General features: G+C 38.8%; 1 protein-coding gene across 15 annotated transcripts in view; it reads left to right on the top strand.

Moving 5' to 3' along the window:
• Nucleotides 1–21959, top strand: part of PAK5 (p21 (RAC1) activated kinase 5) — a 250498-nt gene that overhangs the window by 31157 nt on the left and 197382 nt on the right. For 8 of the 15 annotated variants that reach the window (XM_039874498.1, XM_039874499.1, XM_039874501.1 and 5 more), the window contains exon 2: nucleotides 4368–4484. The exons of 3 other annotated variants lie outside the window; for them this stretch is intronic. The gene's annotated coding sequence lies outside the window, so the exon portion shown is untranslated. Of the gene's footprint in view, nucleotides 1–4367; nucleotides 4485–21592; nucleotides 21663–21959 lie in introns of all 15 variants that reach the window. 4 more of the 15 variants (XM_039874496.1, XM_039874494.1, XM_039874495.1 and 1 more) reach the window with 2 other exon arrangements.

The raw sequence follows: 21959 nt of genomic DNA on the forward strand, positions 1-21959 counted from the left end.
GAAACTCAGAGGCCGAAAGTAATCACATAGTGTTGCTGGAAAGCTTGGAACTCCAGTGACCAGGTTCTTGTCTTATGCTGCAAGAAAGAATTCAAGGGCAAGACAGACAGCAAGAAGGAAAGCGTAAGTACACACTCAAGAAAGAGAGAGGGAGTTGTGCAAGGATGTCTCGATTCTGGGCTTTTGTTCAGAACCCAGAAACACGGTACTGACGTAGCCTTATTGTCTCCCCGCAGTGGGTAGGGAGCTCAGTTTTTTGCTTTTTCTTCCTTATATGGTGTTTCCAGAACCATCATGGCGTCAGGTGCATGAGAGGAGCCACAAAATTTGCAATGTGGATGAGATTATAATATTATAATTAGCCAAAGGACATGCCTTAGCTAAAGATGGAGTCTAAGCTGGAAAAGACTGGTTTGGATTTATCTCCCCTTGCCGGGGCTAAAACAGGGGCAGATCTGAAGAAAGGAAAAAATATCTGGAGCCATATCCCAAGGGGCATCGCTGTGCTTTCTGCCCTGCGTCAACAGGATGGTCTGAACATAAAAATTCCTAACTAAAAGTGGGTCATGGTGGATGGTCACATTCTAGGCCTGGAGCTTTCTTGCCAAAGTTCAATCTTTACCTAAGTGAGCTGTCTTTGTCTTTTTGTATCTAAGGTAACATATCTTTGAAAAGTTGAAATAATTTTCTTTTCCAAATGACTCAGGGCACAACTGCCCTCACCAGAGCAGGGGAGACCACTGGAACCCTCATTGTTATTTTGTTCCCCAAATACCATCTCTATGTGCTGTAAATGTTAATTATTAACTATCCTGTATCCACCGGTGTTAAAGAAGTATGTGTCTCTCCATTTCACTTTTTAATCCAACTCCAGAGATTTCCCGGTTTTGCCCCCTTAATCTACTACCAGTGGATTTCATGTAACCTTCCTTTGATGCTAATGTATACAATAAGATGCAGAACTGCCATTCTCTGGAGCGTGTTTTCTCAAATTGTTGAGATTTTGCTTCCTTGCAATTGTCATCAGTTTGGCTAAAACTCATAAAAATTCTTTACAGGTTTGGACATTTCTTACATCGACAGTCATTCTTCTTGCCATCCCATAGGCATGGAATTCAAATAGATGTTAAGCTTCATGATATACAGGTGTGAATTTAAATATCACCTTTTTTCATAGTGGTTCGATAATAAACCTAAGGTTTAAAAAGTGAAAGGAACTTTAACTCCATGCTTAACAGCTAAATGAGCAACTCGGGTTGATTGGAAAACAAAGTATGTTAGAAATTTAAATAAACTCACTTTATCTGTTTCTGTTATCTCTATGAAAATGGCATTTGTAACCCTCAGAGCATCATGAATCTCAAAGTTAGAGAAGGTAAAAAGACCCTTGTTCTAGCCCTTAGTGAATGCCATTCAACCATGGCCTCGAAGCCTAGAGGATCAGAGAAGTTGGTTCTATTTTATTAGGAAGTATTCTTGTGGATCATAATGAAAGCTGTCACCTCATAAATTCTACCCTCAAATCTTTCTGAAAGATTTGTGATGATTTCTGCACTGTCTTTCATTTATCAATTATTCACATTGTCGACGTAAGAAACGTCCAAACCTGTGGAGAATTTTTATAAGTTTATTTGAGCCAAACTGACGACATTTGCCGGGGAGCAAGAGCTCAAAAGCTCCAGAGAATAACAGTTTTGCAGCCGCTTTTATGCATTTGAAAGTAAGGAGGGAAGTAAGATTACATGGAGGTAGAAGACAGCAAGGCGGGATCAAATAACAGGATAGTCCTGAGGGTGGTTACAGCTTATTTAAAAGGTATGTGGCCTTAGATGCACAAACACAGTGGACAGGGCTTATTTAAATAAGGCAAAGATAAACGTTTTAATAAAAAATTGTATGCCAAGGGCATGACTACTCACCAAGACCTGCCCAGTTAGGAATTTATAATCAGATCACCCTGTGAGGTTACTTTCCATAGAACCCCTTTTTTATCCACAACATATTTCTTTTTGGGTGTCATCCTAGGTCTCTTTTCCTACATTCTCTTCTCTCCACATAAGTCTCTATTTGAGGCCAAATATTCCCCAGACATTCAACCATACTTGTTTGGTGGTCTCAGGAAGGCACTGTACTGTTATAGAATTTTAGATTATATATCTCTGTCTCAAGGTGTGATATCCAGAACTGAATAGAAGACCCATAGGAATCTTCGCAGGACAGAAGTGAATGGCTATATCAGTGCGGTTGAACAGGACACACATTCCTATTGATGGAGCCATATCACATGCCGGCCTTATGGCATGTTCTAATTAAAACTCCGCTGGTTACTGGCTCCCTGGGTTCTTGCAGTCTCCCTGGATGCAGATGCCAAACACCAATGAAGACAAAGAGAAAGTTTTATTAAGCTAGCACACGAGGAAACCAACACCGTGAGGAGGAAGAAATGCGTGGTTCCGGGGCAGGGGTTTTCAAGGGAGTCAAGTCGGGAAAAAGCTATGTCTAGGTATGTAGAGGTGGCGCCTGCATAGTGTGGCTACATGCCCCTTCACGCCTCGCATGTCCCATCAGCATGGTAAATTTCCACCATTGGGTGCGATTGTTAGCATTGTAATGAAGACAAGGTTACACATAGGTACTTTCGAGTCTGACCCGGCATGTGGAGCCAAAGTCCCTCGACCCTTTGTCAATAGGGCTTTGCCTTAATGCTGACTATTCTCCCTAGGGCGGATGTCCTTCAGGAATTCATCTGAGTGTTCAGGAGGGACATCTAAGTGTCCTTGGGAGAACTTACCTAAATATTAGAAGAAGCTGGCCCCTATTTGTCCAACTCCACTGAGTTGACAGCAGGAAGTTGCCTCCCTGTCTCAATACCCCACAGAGATTTTATCCTCCTTAATCTTAAGGGATACGGGCTGAAGGGGTCTCTTCTTCTGAAGCTGCTTCCTGCTGACAGAGGGGCCTTATTGGGACACTAAATCTGGAGGGGTAAAAATCTCTTGCAACATGATCAAGAGGTCGGTATGATCTTGATTGAGTCTGATATCTCAGTGGATAGTATTGACTGGAACCCCTGCATGACTGTCAGCTTTATATGAAACTGTTGAAGGTTGAAAGATACAAACTTAACAAGGAGATTAAAGAGATAAGGGCTGAAAAGTAATTAAAGATAGCTACCGGGGTCCCAGGAGGAGAAGGAGCCAAGTGATATTTGGTAGGTACCCCTTAATGGAGTCCTATATAGTTTGAGCAGTGGGGTTTTTAAGATTAGCCATTTGGCCAGATGTAGCATCTTTCGTGTGTGTGTATGTTTTAATCCTGTCCACTGGTACTTACATACAAGCAGCAGGAAGTATTTGTTACAGCACAAACTCCTCTCTGTTCTACCAATAAATAGTCTAGGGCTACTTGGTCATCTGGTGCAAATTTGGCTAGAGAATCCAAGGATTTTTGGAGGAGCTGGAAATCATGTCCAGTCTCCTTGACTACTATTGCAAGAGAAGCAGTAAGGTGGTCGTAGTATTACAAATGACTCCTGCCAGCATGGGAATCAAGCCAGCCAGAGCAACTACCCCTGTTACTGTTAATACAGTTTCTCTTTTCCTGCAGTTATGGTTTAAAGGCTGGATTCCATTTGTAAAAGCTTGAAGAGAGTCTTTTTTAGGTTTTACATATCCCAGTATCTAGACCCTCGTAACTTTGGTCCATTCGTGACATTGTAAGGCTATCTCCTCCTTCTGCAAAACAAATTTATAAATTTTCTTCAAGACCCTGAAGTTATCTCCTCCTGCTTGACAATGAAACAGCGCATCAGTCACACAAAATTATACTGTGAGAACAAGAGGAGTTGAGCAAAAAGAGCAATTGACATGAACAAAGGCTTAATTAAGAATTAAATTATTTAATTCTAGCTACCACAAATACTAGGGGCTCAGCTACACTCTGGCCCTTTTCTCAGATGTTGTGAGGTACCCCATATTGTTCTTATATGTTTCATTTTGGGGAACCTGAGTGAAATAAAAGATAGGCAAGCAAACAACACAAAAACAACCAAGAGAGAACTTTTTCACCTGTGAAATAGACACCAATGAAAATTGTGGGAAAGCATATAGTGCAGTGGTCATTCTTGTGCCCTGTGGACGGATATATAAAGTTTTGGAGGGTCATTGTATAATATGTATCAAAATTTAAAATGTGTACATTTTCCATTTAAGAAAAATACTTTTTAAAATATACTTTTCTAAAAGGAGCCATGATATCTATAAAGGAAGTCTTCACTGCTTATCCAGTTTTTATTCCATGAATCATCAGTATAATCATTCTCTTGTAGATTCACTTTAATTCATTTGTTCTCTCTCCTTCCTTTACAGTTACATGAGAAAAGAAATTCTCCCCAGATGAGTGGTTCTCAAACTTTCCACTGCACAGAATCTCCTAAAGGGCGCTTTAAAACAGATTGCTGGGTCTTACCTCCCAACCATTCTGATGTAAGTAGATCTTGGATGGGGCTGTGAATTTGTATTTTTACCAAGCAGGTCAGGTGATGGTGTTGGTCCACTTGAGGACCTCTGCCCTAGATAAACCCAGGCCACAGCAGGCAGATTGGTATCCCTACACATTCATGAGCCCCAACTTTAAATGGAAGTAAAACACTACCTGGAAGTTCTAGTTAGCTTTCGTTTCCATTGTCTACAAAGAATTTTACATCTTGATTTTTCCCCTTTAAACTGGCCTCCTCTTCTCACACACACATGAGTTTGCACAGTTTAGGCTGATGGCTAGCCTCATGCTTTCTGGAGAAAATAGAAATCACCGGAGGGAAAATTCCTGACATCACAAATCTACAAAGCAGCTGATCTCCAAATCCCATTTTTCTCCTTTATCTCTTCTCTTCCAGAAAAATAGTTAAAGACAAACCCTCTAGTTTGAATCCTATACTTTGTAACCTTTTCCAGATTTGGTTGGTTGGTTGGTTATTCCCTTCTCACCATATTGGATTATTATTCTTAATACACAAATGTGCTCTAGGATTTTTCATGTTAAAATTATTCAAGTGGCAACAACTAGGAGTCATTTTGATCCCACAGCTCCTACAATTACTCCACTTTCCTATAGACTTTTAAAGTGAAACTTCTAAGAATTGTCTTCGTATACTTCTACATTCCAATAACTGGTAAACAATTCCAATCTGGTTTTCCCCCCAAAATGCCACTGACACGGATTTCCGTGTTAACTGTAGTCCTCTTCTGTGTAACTTGTCCCCTCGCAAACCACTTTTCTGTGTAATCTTACTCATCTCTCCTTGGATGATATTAAACCGTTCATAAACAGATGAATCTTTTATTTTATATGGAACATAGACCTTTATGCTGGAATCCAGACTCTCGCATCACCTAATTGGCATCTTCACTTGATTGTCTAATAAGCAACTCAAAATCGACATATCGAAAGTGGAACTCTAGTTTTTTCACCAATTCCAATCTCCCATTTTTTCCTATTTCAAAAAGAAAAAAAAAAAAGGCATCACCCAATTGCTCACAGTCCAGCAGGAGTCCTTTGACAACTTGCCATCTTATCTGCTGTATCTAATCCATTGCCAAATTTTTACTTTAATCTTTGATTTTCTATTGTCTTCCGATTTCCATTTCCCTGACTTGAGACCAAGTTTTACCACTTCTCTTGCCTGTACCCTGTAATAAGCCCGAACAAGTCCCCTTGCTTGCCTCTCTCCCCAGTCTCTTTCCCCCATAGCAATTAGAGGGATCTCTCAAAAGTGCAGATCAGATCACGTCACTCCGTCACTTATCACTTTGGTAGTTTCCTACCACATTTGGAATAAAATTTAAACTTTTTAGTTAGTATTCTATAAGATCCACCCATCTTCTACCTCTATGGCCTACTCTTGGTCTATGTTCTCTGTGCAGTAGACACATTCATTGTCTTTCAGTTTCCTGAAAATAAGATTTCTTATGAAGGCCTTTGTATTAGCTGTTTCCCTGCTTAGATGTCTCTATACCGTTGCAACCTGTCTCATTTTCATCCTCAGGCCCCAACTTAATCGTTTACCTCCTCAGAGGGGCCATCTCTGCCATGTGATACAAGTCACTTCCTTCTGTTTTCCTTTTCCTCCTTCTTCCTCATAGTACAAATTAAAATTGGAAGGGGTGTGTTCATTTTTGTCTCCTTATCAGTCTCCTCTAGTGGTCCTAAGCTCTGTGAGGTTAAACATCTCCACTGTTCTGTTAACATCTAAAACCCTGGAGTCTAGGTCATGGCGTGGCACGTGGGTGCTCAGGAAGTATTTGTTGGGAGACTGAGTAGTGTTTCTTAGAGCATTGCTTTTAACAGCCACAAATCTGGCTACAATGGAAAGGTCTATCAATTTGATGATTAAATTACAGGACAATCCACATGAGGCCTTTCTAAAGTACAAATGCTCGTATGGGAAATATGTTTAAGAAATATTAAGTGGAAAAAACACGTTGCTAAACAGTGTATAGAACAATACTATTTGTTCTTAAATTCATTACCATATTTATATCTGCGTGTGTGTCTCTCTGATTTTCTAGAATTTGGTGTTCCTATTAGGATATGACAGTATGAGTGAGAAGAATTTCTCTTATTTTAGCCCTTTCTGAATCACTGGATTTTTAAATTTTTATAATTTGTAAATATTCCTTTTATAACATTCTAATTTGAAAACATAGACATTTTAAAGTGTATTACAGAACGTATGCTATATTAATTCAGTCTACAAATATATATTCATCATCTATGTACCAGGCACTGCTACAGGCTTCATATACTTTGGGATCCATCTTAAGGTAGATATTATGAGGGATTATCCGTGAGGGTGGTGGAAATATGGTTGTATTTCATCGTGCCTTCTTGGTTCCATATTTTTGAAGGTAAACATGATCAATGTTGTAATTAAGTTAAATAAGGCATTTAAGTGCTTATATGGCAAGATGCTCAATCATTTTAGAACCGTTTCCTTGCCCAGGTGCACACTTTTCACTTTGATGGAAAAATCATTAATTGTATAAATACCTTTGGTGTAGATGCTGTTAGAAAAATATGTGTAGTACTTATAGCTTAGAAAATTTATAAATATGTAACAATTCTCAGAAGCAAACACAGAACTCAATCTTGCTTTTCTTTGCTTAAAGACTGATTTCTTTAACATAAACTAGTGACAAGTTCATCTTGGAAAATGAGTACCCAGGACAGATTTGGGTTCTGATAATTAGTTTATATTTATAACACACACCTGAGGGTATTTATAGCTGCATCTTGCATCTAGAAGGGCAAAGCTCTCTAGGTGGTGGAAGCTGAGTTGTACGTGGAATGTGTCCAGTGGGGGCTGGGAGATAGAGAATATCATAGTCTTATGGAGAAAACAGGGAAAAATGCACAGTAGGAAAGAGAAGACCTGTCGAAATGGGAGTGAGGGGAAGAGTCATCAGGCAATCTCCTATACCAAAGTTGTGATTCTTCTTTTATTGAGAGTTTGAAAGTTGGAGGGAAAAAAAAAGACAACTATCAGATTTGGAGACTGTTGCCTTAAGGAAAGACAAAGTGCTGATTTTCAGCAAATATCTTTGACCAACTTTTCAAAAACAGGGACGCACAATGTGTCCATTTTTCCCCCCTAGTTCCTTGATCTTCTCATTTCCAGTGACCTTTTTTGTACACTTCACCTTCACCACACTCCCTTAAGGTCACACATTGGATCCTGTCACGAACAGAAACACCACCACTTTCAGCATCACGGTTGGATACATCCTACTCTCTGACCAAGTCTCCTAGCCTAATTCACCTGCCGTATTTTTCTACAAGAGACATTTCTCCTTTATTAACACCACCAGTCTATTAATCCGTATTTTTCTGTCTGTTCTGTAGTCCTGTCTTATTTGTCTTAATTACTTATGCAGAGGGATTCAGTTATTGACATCTACTTCCTGGCTACCTCTATCAACTCATGCCTTTTTCTCCCTCTGAAACTTATCTCATAATTCTAGAACACTCAGCTCTTTTCCACCTTAACTGACTAACCTATATAGGTAATTTATTGGTACAAGTAGCCCGACCCACAGGTTATTGGTACTAGTACACACTGATGTTGTTTATAAAATCTTGTTATCTTTTGAAATCATTTATATGTTTACTCATTTGTTTTGTGCTTTTGCTATCAAAGAATGATTCCCAAGATTGAGAATATAGATCACTTTCCCAGTAAGTTAGCCCAGTGTCTACTACAGAGGTAATATTCAAATAATTATTGAGTAAATGAAGTTAACTCTAATGAAAGTATTGATGTAATTCATAAACTCTTCTACCTGTGTGGGACAAAATGGCATTCTCCTTGTGTTGAGAAATTGATGAGGCGCTACCAGTTATTTAAAAAATTTCCCCTGCGTTTACAAGGTACTCTGCATATTCAGTAGATCAAGCTTGATTTAGTCTCTTTTCTCTAAGCAAACATCATCTAAGTTACCTACCTGTTAGCTTTCTGCTAGCATATTTGATTGATTGAGTCATACCCCGCTTGATTCCTAGATGGATTTCAGGTGTCAACTTCCACTTCATCAAAGGTTAATTATATCTTTTGTAACCTAGTAGTCTCTCATAGTCTTGCTTTCTGAAAATATTGTTCCTGGGAATACTACTATAACATGTAGTAAAATATAAACGGGGTGTCAGTCATCTCTGAGCTAGTCATGTATTCTCCAGCTTTCTATGCAAATATGTTTCTTTAGGGTCTGTTATTAGGCACTCTCAAAAAGATTGCCTCTACTTATGTTTCTTGAAATTAAATTGGAGATTGTGTTCAGGGAGGTGTACCATCCACTTAAAAAATTCCTGGTAACTTTTAGATATATCTTCACATGAAAATAATTCCTTGTACTGTTCATGGGCTGAGGAGTTTAACTCCCACAATAGCACTTCTGAAAAGCCCTTGACTCTTGGCTCTGCTGTACAACAGTTGTGACTTCTTGACACGAGATTTTGTCTTAGTTCTTAGATTCCATGACTTTATTACTTGGGCTGGATCCTTAAAGTATTAAACACTTCCTCATTTATTTTTCCTGCCACTGTAAAGCTGTCAGAAATATTTTCTTCTTTCCATAAATTGTTCGCTCATTTACTTATCTATCTGATAAAGAAGTATAACATGTATTATGTGTGCAGTGGGGTTTGGGGAATCCAAAAAAGTTATCAAATCCAGTCCTGTTCCTCAAGGTGCGTATGGCCTCGTGAGGCAGACAGGCAGATAAATAGATAAGAGCAATAATATGATAGAGGTTCTGAGAGAAGAGAGTCGGGGGCATTCTAGAGGGAAGAGTCTATTCTAACTGTGATGGGTGTACTAGGCAGAAGAAAACTTGAAGTGAAACCTTCAAACCTTTCTGAAAGGTTTGAAACCTTCTGTTTGAAGGTTTCACTTGGATCAAGTCCTCTAAGACAGAGCCTTCCGAAGACTTGGGGGTGGAAGGGAGCCATTCCAAGTAGAGCCAGCGGCCTCAGCATAGTCATGGAGGTGTCACCCAGTTGACCTGGCGGTGTAACTAGGAAAATTGCTTTTATGAGGCCCATAGCTCACCCACCAAATGCCTTTTGAAAGGAGTTTTTGTTTGCTTTATCGCCAGCCCACGGGCCTTGGATATAAAGCTGGTTTGAAATTGCATTTTTAAAAGTAATTTGTCAAAGAATTTGTGGGCTCTTTTGTGCCTGATTAGCCCACCTTCTGAATGTTTTGCTGCTCTCAGGGAGAGTCAGGTTGATACCCGACCTGCTGCACAGGTGAGCAAAGAGAGACTCAATGACCAGAGAGAGGTAGGGCCTGGTATTTGGAAGTCGTGTGTGTGTGTGTGAAGTGGTGAAGACAGAGAATGTGAATGAGGCACGTACCTACAAAAGGCAGGAATCCAGGATGATTCTCAAGGTTCTGATTTAGGTAACAGGGTGAGTGGTATGGGTCATTTACCAAAATTCCGAATGGAAGAGAAGGCGAAGCAAGTTTGTGAGGATATATGAGGAGTTCAATTGTGGACAGGCATGTGGACTGTGAAGTGTGTGAAGGCACACTGGTGGATCTGCCCAGGAGGCAGGGAATTTGGAATATATGTCTAGGGCTTAGAGTTGATACTTAGACTAGAAGTTAAGATTTTTAAGACATATACAAGCAAGTTGTGGCTAATGGCAGTTAATGAACACAATACAGTGAGAAAATAAAGCTCAGAGAATGATGCTGAATATTGGATCCTTGTGTTGTGTAGGGAATGACAAATGAAATGGGCCTGAAAATTGATCTCCCTCTATGAGGGAGGAGCAAAAACAAGAGAAGGCTGGTCATTGGAGAGAACGAATACAGCCCACCCATCCACGGTGCTGCAGAGAGGCCAGGGAAGACGAGGGCAGATATTACTGCTTTAGATAAATAGGGAATCAAAATCAACCTTACTGTAAGAGAAATATCAAGGGACAGTGAGAGTGGCTGATGGAGAATGAAAGTTGAAAGTTCTGCTTTTGTGGAGCTTGTTGATAAAGGGAGGAAGAATAGAGTGATGTCCAGATGGGGTTTGGGAGAAAACCAAATATTCAGTTTATAACGTAAAAGGAAATTGAGCATGTTAGTAGCCAGGACTCCTCCCTTTACCTTTTTAGCAGTGTTGGATCCAGTTGGAAGCTGTTGCTTGGTGGCCATGCACAATGGCGCTATTCTTAAGTGGTGAGCTACATAAATTTTTTCCCTTTCCTCTTAGCCTTGATTAGATCTGAGACCAACGCTGCATTATTTTCAGAGGTATTCTCTCCTCCTTTCTCCTCTTTGATCCAAGATCAGGCTATAAAATGATAGAACTCTCCATAGCTGGCTTATTTTAGCAACCATTCTCCCTTTATGTAACGTTCCCACCCCAAACCTTCTGTCCTTTGGTTCCCTGGAATAGGTTTCTCTCTCCTCTTTCTTCCTCTTCCCACACTTCACCTCAAAATAAAAACTTATCTTTCCTGGGCTCTCTTTTACACCATTTGCTCTGTGACAGGCAAATTTGATGATTTGTTTTATAGAAGGTGATATGGCACGATGGCATGGTATGGTTTATATTTTAACCTTGGTTCTCAAAGCCTTGAGCCAAAGCAGGTGGTTGCAGAAATTTCAAACACAATAGCAGGATCAGTATAGAAAGTTTTGGGGGCGGTCTGCTTCGCCTCAGCATGAGGCTGGCCCTTTTAGCTGTTGTGGGAGAGCTCTTGGGGAACTGGAGTAGAAAGCTATGCTGGGGAAGGAAGTTCCTTAAATTCTCTGATAGCTCCCTCCTCAACTTCTGCAGGCCAATGCTCATTCACTTGTTTGCATTTGGGTATGGAAAGACCTCTCCTTTCCTGATTTTCATCAGCATCTTTTTGTAAACTCGGTTAGGATTATCAGGGAAATGAACCATTTAGTACTATTGGTATCGTTCCTGGGGCAATTTTTGACTGATACCAGCCCATATGGTCCTCAGCAGTGACTCTGTAACTGTCTCTGGAGGTTAAGGGAAGAGGGGATATTCTATTTTAGCCTCTCCTGGAGCCTCGGCAAGAAATTCAGGAGACAGTTCCTTGTCTTTCCCCCCAAGGAATCCTGGTCTTTCCAATTTTCCCCACATCACCATGTATAGGACCAGGAAAGGGGGTTTAGGCATGGTGCCAGCAACTTCACTAAATGTAGTAACCCTTCCTAGTCTGAGGAAGGTCGAGCCTGCGGTGCTTTTGAAGTCACCATTAATACTAACTCCTAATAATGGCAAGAGTAAAAACTTCATATAAGTGAAGTTTTAGGGAAAAAGGAAAGGAATGGCTTAATGGAAGCTTTTTTTCGCCCCCTATTAGAAGAATTGGAAGTTAAGTGAGTTTTTAAACTTAGAGTGTAAATGCTCACACCTTTAAGAGCCTAGTATTTCACTTTGAATTGTGAGGGTATCTGGTGTGTATTCCAAATGGAAGAAATGTCCCCAAGAAATGCAACTTTGGCAGTAAGATTAAGCAAAAACGACACCTGCTTGGACTAAGAGTTGTGAATTAGGCATAACTTTTGACACATACAGTGAGTGTTCCATAAGGAAGAAAGACAGCACACCAAGCAGAAATTTTACAGAAATGTTTAGATGTACTTGAGTAACTCAGGGCTTGACTTCATGACAGCCAGCACATACTTCTACATAATTGATTCATTCATCCCAAATTGCATACGGAAGGTTTCTAATACAGCTAGGCTAAAAATGCTCTTAAGGCCTTCAGTGGCCTTATTCTATTCGATGCGTTTCATTCCAGTGGTTGCATTCTAATAGAGGCATCTTTGTGAATAGACCAAGAGAATTCTGAGGATGAAATTCAGGTCTTTATTCACCTAAGTATCCTTGTACATCCTAAGTTTGTTATCGTTATTTGTGATTGTTATTAAAAGCTCTAAGGCCTGCGATTCAGTGCATAGCTTTGCTCCCTTGCTATGTATGACTTACGGTAAGTTACCCCTCTGGTTTAACTGCCCTTCTCTCTGCTTGTGGTGATGGGATAAGTCTAGAGTGATGCTGTTTCTTGGAACTTCTTTGATAGGTAATTCATGAAGAATAAGAAAAGGAGCTTTCGGTGATGAATAGAGTCATGCATAAAGTGGCCCAAATATCTAATTTCAGCAAAGGTGAAAGAATGACAGTGGCTTAGCTATTAGCAGAGTATATGAAAAGATACTTTGTTATGATGCTTTTTGTTTTTTGCAAGGTAATAACCAGGTTTATCCCTGTGTTGCATCTGCCACACAATACCTTTTTGTAGAAGAAAATTGTCCTTTTTTGAGTTCTCACGTTGAATCTAACACTAACTAGTGCTTCTCTCTTCCATTTGGATCATATTTGCCCCGCTGGGATTTTAACACAGCTGAATTGGATTAGCAGTTTAGGATTTGGGTGGTGATATGGAAGGATTTCACCCTGACCTTGATTTAAAGCTTGTCTGGGTTGGTTGTGACTAGAGGATGTTTCCTGATAAGCTTTTTGGAAATCTGTCAGAGTGAGTTTTCAGTAAAGAGATCAGCTGTCTGTTGTGACAAAATGCTCACCAGTGATAGATCTTTGCCTTTTTGTTGGAGACACAATTTCTGTGGTTGCTTGGTTGACATTCCTTTGTAGTCCTTAGTTTGATGTGTCTCAGAGTTTCTGTTCATTAGCATTGAAGTTGTTGCTACAGCCTCAGAATTAACCTGCTATTAACCGTCTCTGGTATAAGATCACATTCAGTGGACTTGATGCTTCTTTTAATTTATGTCTGTTTAGTGAAAACGGAACAAATATTGTAGCTTTTCTTTCTTGTAAATGACCCTGGCTTTGGTTTATCCCATGGTGTGTTGCACATACACTGCACGCACGCACACACACACACACACACACACACACTCACACACTCACTCACTCTACACACTACACATACAGAGCCAACTAATTTTTGGCTATTATTAAAAATTAAATTATTTAAATATACAATTAAACACTTTCATTTTAAAAGGTAAAACACTCAGAACTGACCATTTCATTATTTTACTATTATCTATGCTCTTGCAGTTATTTACATCTATTGTATATATGGGGGAAACACTATATGATGTTGTGTTACTGCATATCTATTCCCAAATCTGCATTTTCTTGGAAGACCAGTTGTTAAATGTATACAAGCACACCACTGTAAATGTACACAAATCCTTTTTCTAACCACACAGAGTGGTGTCAGTTTTTCTATTTTATAGATGAAGAAACTGTGACTTAGTTTAAGTAACTTGCCCAAGGGATTGCTCTCATGCTTCAAGTCTCCTACCTCTCAAAAATCTAAAGTAAGATATAAGCATATAGGGAGTATTTAGGGAAGACTGAAGCTATACTGGAATAGAAATAAAAATCAGAGATCAGAAGGAAGGAAGAGACAGAGAGCTATGTGGAAACTTAGGGGACAAGCATCCAGGCAGAGGGCACAGCCAGTGCAAAGGTTCAGAGATGGGATCACGCTTGTTGTTTCTGAGGACACCAGGGGTACTGTTGGGGCTGGAGTAGAGAGAAGAAGGGGGAGAATTTAAGAGGTGAGAAATGTAGGGCCAGATGACTAACTACTTTTATGAAACCAGGCAAGTAACTTCTCTCTGCCTTATTTTTGTGATCTGTAGAATGGTTCACTTCGTGCTTATGGTGAGAATAAACTGTTGGTAATGTATTGAATTCACTATAAGTCATTGTTTGTAAAGCTAAGCCACAACTATGGCTTAATCGGTGCTCTTTTTCTTTTGAATTAAGAATTATTCTTTAAATTATTTTCTTGTCTTTAGCAGCTGCATGATGAGCGATTTGGAAATACTAAAACACACCCCTCAGAAGTACCTACTAGCCTATTTAAAAATCGATGTAAAATCCACAGTATCGTGCAACTTAAATTTGGGATTAATAAGGTCTGTCTTTAGCTATCTCATTGACAGTGTGGAGGAATCCCAACAGAACACTCTTTTGCAGTTTTCAAATGGTTGGTCTCATGCATCACAGAGATTAAAAAGAATACCGAAATACATTCTGTATTTTGAAAATCCAGGTCTTCTGATTTTTACCAGTCATTCATTATCTATAAAATAGGTTATCAAGTCCCTAATTCCACATATTGATCACATAGGTATACCTTAGAATATCGTTAAGTAAAAGTATAAGATAAGCATAATGGGCTTCTGTGGCTTTGGTAATGTTCTGTTTCTTCTTATGTGAATGTGTTAAATTTATTAAAAGTGAATAGGCTGTACAGTTACATTTTGTCCACTTTTCTGTGTGTGTGCTATACTATAATTTTAAGAAAAAATTTCTTAATGAGTAGAGTTTCCACAGAGGAGAAATTGTTTGCTCTACTAGGCCAAGGAAGCAAGACACAAAATGAGATGAGGATAGAGTGAGAATAGATGTGACGTGTGTGTGTCACAGCGAGGAGATGGATTATTCCACAGTATGTAAATGTTCGTTGAGCACTTACTGTGTCCTAGCTGGAAGATGCTGTGGGCTGGGCACCCTAAAGTCACTCACAATGCACTTTTCCCTAGCCTGTTTCTTCCATCAAAGTTGGAGAGCTCAAATACTCAATTTCCTAGTCTCCCTTCCAGCTGGGTATGGCAATCTGAAGTTGTTGAACGGGCTTCTGAAAAAGCCTTTAAAAAGGGATAGAATCAGTAGACATACCCCCTAATCCTTCTGTCTTTTGCTTTCTTTTTTCTTCATCCTGCTGGCATAGGGTAATGGTACCCAGAAATAGATCAGCAGTCTTTCAACCATGATATGACAGGTATCAGGACAAAGGCCTATGCACTAAGAATGGAGGATGGACAGTTGGGAAGAGTGAAGTCTTGTGGACCAGTGCTTCTCATTAGTTGGTCTGTCTGACTGACAAAAGGTTTGGATGGGTCAGGGATGCATGGGTCAGTCCATTCTAGGACACCGTCTTGACCTTGAGGCTGCCCAAATATTTGCTCTTTGGGAATTTTGACACCATCATCTACAGACATGCTACTTTAATAGTTATTTAAGTGTTTGTTTTGACATACTGGACATATTCTTGTGACACATGATCTGATTAACCAAAGTTTTGTTGATTGCCACCTTTTTCAAAGTTATTAGCAGAAAGTTTTTACTGATTCACACACTTTTCTCTCTTACTCCTTGGACCTTTTAATTTTTTTCTCTTCAGATGTTAATCTTATATCATCCTCGTCTTGGAGCGATTTTGTGTACAATGAAACATTTTTTAACATTTCTCTATCTAGAGAGAATATTTTATCTTTACTTGGAGACTTGATGATTTGCCAAGAAGATACACTCAGAGGGAAATGGAGAGACTGAAAAAGAATATGATGAACTTGAAAAGTTGACAAAACAGATGCTGTGATTCTTTTGGTTGATCTAGCACATTTTATCACAGCCATTTTGAAGCTGTAACATTAAAATTCTTTGCTCACTGTCACTTTTAATCCTACTTTATTTGCATTTTGTTGTAATCATATACATCATAAATTAGCGTACTAAGGCACAGTGATAATTTAAACAATACAAATCTAGTTACATGTTAATTTGCTAACTTTGAGGAGAAAAATGGATTCAATCTGTTTAATTATTATGGGTGAAGTTTTTACATCCTTTTCCCAAATAATTTATTAATGGCAGGAATTCTCATAATGATCATAGGATAGGGCTCACTTTGGCAGCACATATACTAAAATTGATCATAGGATGCAGACTGGAAAAATATCTCGAGATGATGAATGATATTTAGTTAAAGCTATAACTTGGTATATGTGTTTTGAAAGATAAAAGATACAGTGAAAGATAAAGCAAATATAGTATATGAAAACTTACTGAAATTATTGGACGGAGGTACTATATTAAAATAAAGAAAATGCTTTGCATTGGTAACTAAACTGCATTTAGTTCAATTTAACATGCATTCGATCAATCAGTTCTTTTATTTGTCAGTAAAGAGTAAGAGACTTTAGGCAAGGAGGACTGAAATTCCAAGCAGTGGGGTGGCTGCACATCTTTATAGGTTTCTCTCTTGCTTTTTGCATATGGCCCTGCCTTCCACTTCAGAGAGAATGCAGTCCATCTGTGACTTATGTCTCTGCTTCCTTCACTCCAACCCTGAAGCTCACATTTTTAACACCAAACTTACTGCAAACTGTGAGCCTGTGATTTCATTTACTCCCAGCTGATCTAGAACTTTGCATCTCCAGATGAGCTCTCCATTTTGCTGATATACTCAGAGTATTTCTTTCTTAACTTCTTGTTCTCACCCCACAAATACTATCAGGTCTCCTCACCACTTCCCTTTACCTTCAAGCAACTGCCCTCTCAAGATGTTTTCCTCCAGACATCTTGAAGTGCTCATGTATTCTCCCTTGCTCTCTTCAGGGTCAAGGCTTTTGATCATTCTCCCTTCTCCCAGGACTCCACCAATGGCAAAATTCTCACTCGAAGTGAAAAAAATAACCTGAAAATTCAACGAAATAATTTTAATCCTCAATTCACTTGATTTCCGAAGATTCTTTATCACTCTCTTCTCAGTTGTCTCTCACCTCACCATTTCCTTGTGGTTTCTTGTTTCTCTTTAAGGAGATTTCTCTCTGCTTTTCTCCATGAGTTACTCTTTCACTCTATAATTGCATCCAGCCCATGGCTCTCACAGTGATCTCTACGGTGGTTATCACTAAATCTGTGTCTCCAACTCCAGTCTCTTCCTTTAGCATCAAAGCTGTATTTCCAGCTTGCGCTAGATGTCTCCATCTGGGTGATATCTTAAAAATATATCCCCAACTGAATTTATTTTCCACCTCCTCTCATCTTGGAAGCCACTTTCCCATCCCCAATTGTGGATCTCAGCAAAAAAATTAAACAAGCTTCTGTGTCCTGCTGTAGAAATACAGCAGGAACATCAGGAAAAGTTCTTTTAATTAAAGTTTAAACCAGTAAAAATCTGTATTATCTATATTTTTGGTCTAATATGAGATTCCTGTGGGTGATTATTGAGAGGGCACTGGCATCTACTATTTAATTTAATTTTTTACCTTTTCGTGGGACTTATGATTTCATTGTAAAATTGTCATCGATTGATGTACACCGTTTCTTGCCAGACTCCTACATTATAAATAATTCGTTTTATGCATTGAAGGGCAATTGAGATAGTTAGAAGAATTTTATAGATGGAAGATTCTTAGCATAATAAAATCTGTTAAACAAGAAGATGAAAGCTGGTTTGGCTTTCAGGATCTTTGAGAGCATCATGTTGAATGAGACCCAACCAACAGAATGTTTCTAATTCTCTTTTCTTACAGAGAGTGGTAACATGGAATTATAAATAAAAATTGAGTCCTAGAGTTAATAAGTTTTGACGTGATTTAGAGTGTCATATATAAATAATTTTTTAACCTGTGATAGAAATATCATTAGACATTATTTTAACCCAATGTTCTATAACATATGCTATGCTAGTAGAAAAAAATAAAATAGACTCGTTTCCTGAGAGTAATGATGATCTTCTTAAGAGTTTTACTTAGGCAAAAATAGAATCCAAGATGTTGAGATCGAGAGGTGGTCAGAGTTCCTGGTCCCTTGCTTAGAACTGATGAAAAAAGTTCAGAACATCATGCAATGCTTAGAGGCAGAAATTGAAGAAGGACCTGGTGCCTGAGTTCATACTTTAGGATGGGGGGTGGGAACAAACAGACATGTGGACTTGGAATAACTATAAATATATAATATGTATTATGATACTTTAGTTGAATATATTACTTGATGCCTCTTACGTCAGTACTATGATTTGTCCCACTTTAACAGTTTGACAAAAAAAAAGAGAAAAGTAGACAATTATGCCTACTGTCTTTAGCTTTAGAAGTGTCTGATAACGATGGTTGGGTGCCTCCTCTCAGTATAGTTATCACAACAATTAGCACATTGGAATTCAATGTCTAATTTATAGTTAGTTTTCCTGCTAGATTCAGGTTCCTTGAGAGCAGATACTATTTCTTTATTACTATATTCACAATGCTTGATGCAAAGTAGGTTCCCAGGAAAGACTTGTTTAATGAATTAATGAGAATGGGAGTCAGAAGTTGGAGTCCCCACTGGCTCTCCTTTTGTTATGATGTAAGTTTTGCATAAAGTTTTGCATGAAGATACTCCTTCCTTGAAGATTCTCAAAATAACTGCCCGCCACTCATATGTCATCGACTCTATGGTGTCAGAAATTCAGCGAAATATATTACGTTGGAAGGTGATAAGTGCTACATAATGAGAACAGAATAAGAACCATTGGGTAGGCTGGGTTGGAGTAGGGTTGGGGAAGGAAAGGTTGCAGTATTAAATAGGGTGGTGGGTATCATTGCAAAGATGAGATTTGAGAAAGACTGGAGGGAGGTAAGGGAAGGGACATGTAGGTATTTGGTGGAAGAATGTTGCAGGAAAAATGAATAGACAGCGTAAAGGCACAAGTGCTCTTGACATTTCGACATCCAAGGAACCCTACAAAAAGAAACTGTGGCTGAAGCAAGGGCTAAGAGCAGGAGATAATGTCAGAGAGAATGGGGAGGGAGCAGTAGATCATGTAAAGTTCTTAAGGTCATTGTATAGTTGATGCCACTGAATCGTACACTATAAAATGGCTAAAACAGTAAATTTTATGTTATGTGTATTTTACAATAAAAAAAAAGAGGAAATGTAAAAAAAGACTTAGACTTTTACCGAGTGATATATGGGACTATGTAGAGTTCTGAGCAGAAATTTGACATGATTTATTTTTTTTATGACTGCTGGCTGAGAACAGACTCTGTAGGGACAAGAGAAGAGACCGATACCAATTCTGAAACTTTTCCATTAATTTAGGGGAGAGATGATGATGAATCAGGACAGGTGGTGACAGTGGAGGAGGTGAGAAGTAGTTGGAATATGGGTATTTTATGAAGATAGAGCCAGGAGACTCTGTCTTCCCTGAGGGAGTAGATATCAATTGGTGCAATAAAACAAAAGGGTCAAGGATAGTGCTGAGGTTTTTGGCATGAGAAACTAAAAGGAAGGAGTTGCCCTCACCTTAGTGAGGACAGCTCTGGATAGACAGAGCTTGGGAGAGAAGATCAGGAGTCCACGTTTGGCATGTTGAGTGTAAGTTGTCTCAGACATTTTGACGGAAGGTGGTCCAGATGGTATTGAGGAAGCTTTTGGATATAAGATTCTTGACGTTGGGAAAGAGACCTAGCCTTGATACTGTTTAACTTAAGCAAACATAATGTGATAGCTGCTATATTTTGCTGGCTCCTCCAGTCTTCAAATCAAGCAAAAATAGCACCCTCTTAACTTTGCACTCTAGTGATAGCCTTCCCTGGGGGAGCTGTCATATTTAGATCTGACCCACATAAGCTTTCCTAAAATTTCTCTTTCCACTTCTTTATACCTTATTTTAGACAAACTGTCCTTTCTATCAGTGGTAAATTCGTGAAAGATTATGTGTACCTTTCTTCCAGGTGTACTCAATTCTGTTCCTAAGATCTAAAATTGAGACAGTGATAGAATCTGTTTAGAAATATAGTTAAGATTTAATATTTTAAAAAGAAGGTATTTCATTTGCCAAATGCCATATAGCTATATGTGTAAGTATTAGTGATAGCTGCTAATTTAAAAGAAAATCTTTTTTCTTTCCTCTTTTCCCAACACCCTCAACAATAACCTTGTCGTTACTATGTGATATCAAAATTCATCTTCCCATGATGAATTACTTACATGTTTAATTTTTGAAGAAAAATCAATTTACATTTGTTTGGAGGAACTTTAGCACTAATGCATAATCTCTACCTAGTAGGTACTCCCAAGAGAATTCTATGTGCATAGGAGGAAAAATTAACAAGTGTGCCAGATGGAAAGATAGTTCTTCAGAATAAGGAGTACAATTGCAATTTATACCCAATATTCTGTCTAAAAGAAATGAATGTAATGATCCTTTGTACTTGAAGGAAAACCAAAGGATTTATTTGTAGTTACACCATTTATTCCTGAGGGAAATGACAGCAGGATGAATTTGGGAAATTATTTTGTGGAGGGAAAATGAGTCCATGTGACCTCCTGCTCTTCTCAACAACTTTAGTTGAATCAGATACTGTAGCAAAGGCTGTCTTAAAACTTGATAACATATGAGTGAGTGAGTCTATGGATGCAGTTCTTTAATTTTCTCAAAAATAAATTTTAGATGTAATTTACATTAATTGAAAGGCACATATCCATTTTGGATAGTTCTTTGAATTTTCACAAATGTTAGATATGTATAACCTAAAGCCCAATCGAGACAGAACATTTGTATCACCTTAAAATATTCTTTATGCACTTTCTAGTCATTCACCACCCCCCCCAAGGCAACCAATGTTCTGATTTCTGTCGTTATTAATTAGTTTAGCCTGTTTTAGAAAGTATATATATATATACTGATATGCTTATTATTATGCCTCTGAGGTCCATTGTGTATTATCAGTAGTTCCTTTTTTCTTTGAGTAGTATCCCAATATATGAGTATACCACAGTTTGTTTATCTATTCATCTGTTGAAGAACATTTGGGTTGTTTCTGATTGTTGGTTTATTATGAATAAAGCTTCTATGAACAGTTTTAGACATCTTTTGTTTCTTTTAGGCAAATACTGAGGAAATAGTTGCTGGGTAATATGGTTGGTGTTTGATGTTATAAGGAACAACCAAGCCCCCTTTTTTTTTTTAAGTGGTTGTACCACTTTATATTTCCACCGGTAATGTTTGAGATGTCCGATCGCTCCACATCCTCCCTAACATTTAGCGTTGTCACTTCACTTTTAGACATTCTAGTAGGTGTGAGATGATGTCCACAATTTCCCCTACTCAAGCTATGTGCATGCTCTCATTTTCTCCTATCACAGCTTTTGCTTTAGTTTCACAGGAAGAATATTGACCTGTCTGTTCCTCTTTCCCCAAGCTCTTCTATGGGGAGCGTTCTTACTGAATGAGGTGTTAACTCTGAATGATGTTTTCACTCCAGGGCAGGTCTTCAGCCTCCCGGGCGCTTCCAGACTGGTACTTTTCCAGCAGTGGCCTCCGTAATTACCAGAGTAAGTAGGTCTGACCCCACATCCTGCTTTGCTTTGTAGATTTCCCATCTCCTTCTGATGCTTCTCCACATTCTCAAATATAGACTTCTGAATCATAACTCTCCCTACTTGATGGCTCTGTCTAGTATGGAGAAGAGAGCAGTAGAACAGTGTGTCACATGGGCTCAGAACTCGGACTGCCTGGGCACATGTCCTGACTCTACTGCTTACCAGTCGTTTGCCGTGGACTTAACCTCAAACCTTGTTTTTGTCACCTGCAAAATGAGACAACAATAACTACCTTGTAGTGCAATTGTG

This window comes from Pteropus medius, unplaced genomic scaffold (genome assembly GCF_902729225.1).
Source record: "Pteropus medius unplaced genomic scaffold, Ma_sr-lr_union100, whole genome shotgun sequence".
Classification (NCBI taxonomy): Eukaryota; Metazoa; Chordata; class Mammalia; order Chiroptera; family Pteropodidae; genus Pteropus; species Pteropus medius.